Below are 1,866 nucleotides of genomic sequence, written 5' to 3'. Positions count from 1 at the left end.
GTGTGTGCGTGTATGTGTGTGTATGTGTGTGTGTGTGCGCGCGCTAGTGTGGTTGAGGGAGGGGAGCACTGTCAGCTAAGGTGATATCTTACTGAACCATCATGTGTATGAATCTTTATTCGAATTAGTAATAGTTTTTTAATAATTATTATTTCGTTTTCATGGCTCTTTAGTCTCTGTGCTTGTTTGTTACAAAGGTGAAGATTGATTCTTAAATTGTTGTAAAGGACATTTTATAATTCCAAAATAATATTTTTTAAAAGAGATGTAATAAAGATGGGGCTGGGTTTTTTTTTAATCTCTTTGCTCAACCTGTTATTTACGGAACTCTGTGGCCGAGCAAAGCCGCGTCGTAACAGATGGTTCCAGAACCCAGGCGGCATGCGAGAGGGGTGTGAGTCCGTGCTTATTGGTGAGTAGCGTTCGCCACTTTCGGCACCCACAGAAACTTTCTATTCGTTACAAACACGTCCATTTGCATTTGGGCCTTTTCTTTCCTCGCAGAGACGAAGACCATTTTGGTGCTGCCAGTGCTGGTAAATGGGTAAAAATATCATATATATATATATCTGCTTATCGGAGCTCTTTGCATCTCTTTTTGTAACAATTAAGTTGAACGTTGTTTGGGGCAAGGAGAGGGGAAAGAGAAAACAGAGAGAGAGAGAGAGAGAGAGAGAGAGAGAGAGAGAGAGAGAGAGAGAGAGAGAGAGAGAGAGATGATTGTTGAATGAACATGATCGAAGCAGTAGAGAAAATGTCGTAATTAGTAATTATCGGCACTGCCGACATGTAACAACTCTAGCACCAAAAAACTGTTGTGAACCTCTCTGGCATACTCTAAAAACCGCCGAAATTAAATTAGCCATAAAATTTGCGAACACTAGTCGCTACAGCTTGACATCAGTGGTACAAATAGGCTACCAAGATGTATATCATCATGGCTAAGTACCCTGCGCTCATAAGATCACCCCCCTCCCCTTTTACAAAAATAAGCAACGCTGAAAGCACGGGAAAAAAGCGTTCTTATTAACGTCGGTGTCAGACGTTCACCTGTTGTACATGACCAATGGTGTTCAGAAAAGTGAAAAAAAATCGATAATGTCTTTCTTTTTACCTACCAGAGTTGCTCAAGCTATCGTAAAATGTGTTAGGTTTTTTTCTTTACGTATTAAATTATCCCCAGTTTTTGTCAGTACTGTTGTGAATAACTTAATTTGAGACCGAAAAAAGTTGCGGACACGGTTCAAGCCGTACGGAGATCTAAACGGCTGCACACTTACAGTAAGTAGTGTGACTTGTCTCGGAAAAAAGGTTACAGAATGGTAGTGTGTATCTATGGTAATGTAGGTTACAAAACGGTAGTGTGTATTATAGTAATGTTACCTTCTGGTGGGTCACACGACTTCATACAGAGCAAATTTCTTTGCCAACATGTTCGTTCTAGATTTCCGTGGGTTGTTGGCGGGTGCCCTGGTGAAGATTTGCTCCTTCTTTCCTGTTAAACAGAAAACGTCCTTACCTCTCGTCTTTTTGTGTTTGTTATTCTTGTACCACCTCTAATTTTTGGCACTTATATAACCTCCGTGTGTTGCAAGTGCCGTAAAACTCTTGCTAAGACTATAAACTAGATTTCTATTCCAATCTCTCAGAGGACACAAAGCGGTCCAGTTTGTTAGACCTTTATCGCTTCAATATAGACTTGGAACCAAGTCCAAGGTTTCTGCTGCCAGATGACCTTGGGGAATAAAGAGAAGAAAATATTTTAAAAGTAGGCCTACAACGTCCTTAAAGACAGGGCCGGCGACCGAAATGAAAAAAAGGTTGGGTTGTTGTTTTGTTTTTTGTGGTTTGTTGGGGGGGGGGAAG

The sequence above is a fragment of the Aplysia californica genome, unplaced genomic scaffold (assembly GCF_000002075.1).
Source record: "Aplysia californica isolate F4 #8 unplaced genomic scaffold, AplCal3.0 scaffold00184, whole genome shotgun sequence".
Classification (NCBI taxonomy): domain Eukaryota; kingdom Metazoa; phylum Mollusca; class Gastropoda; order Aplysiida; family Aplysiidae; genus Aplysia; species Aplysia californica.
Note: the sequence above shows the minus strand (reverse complement) of the source record.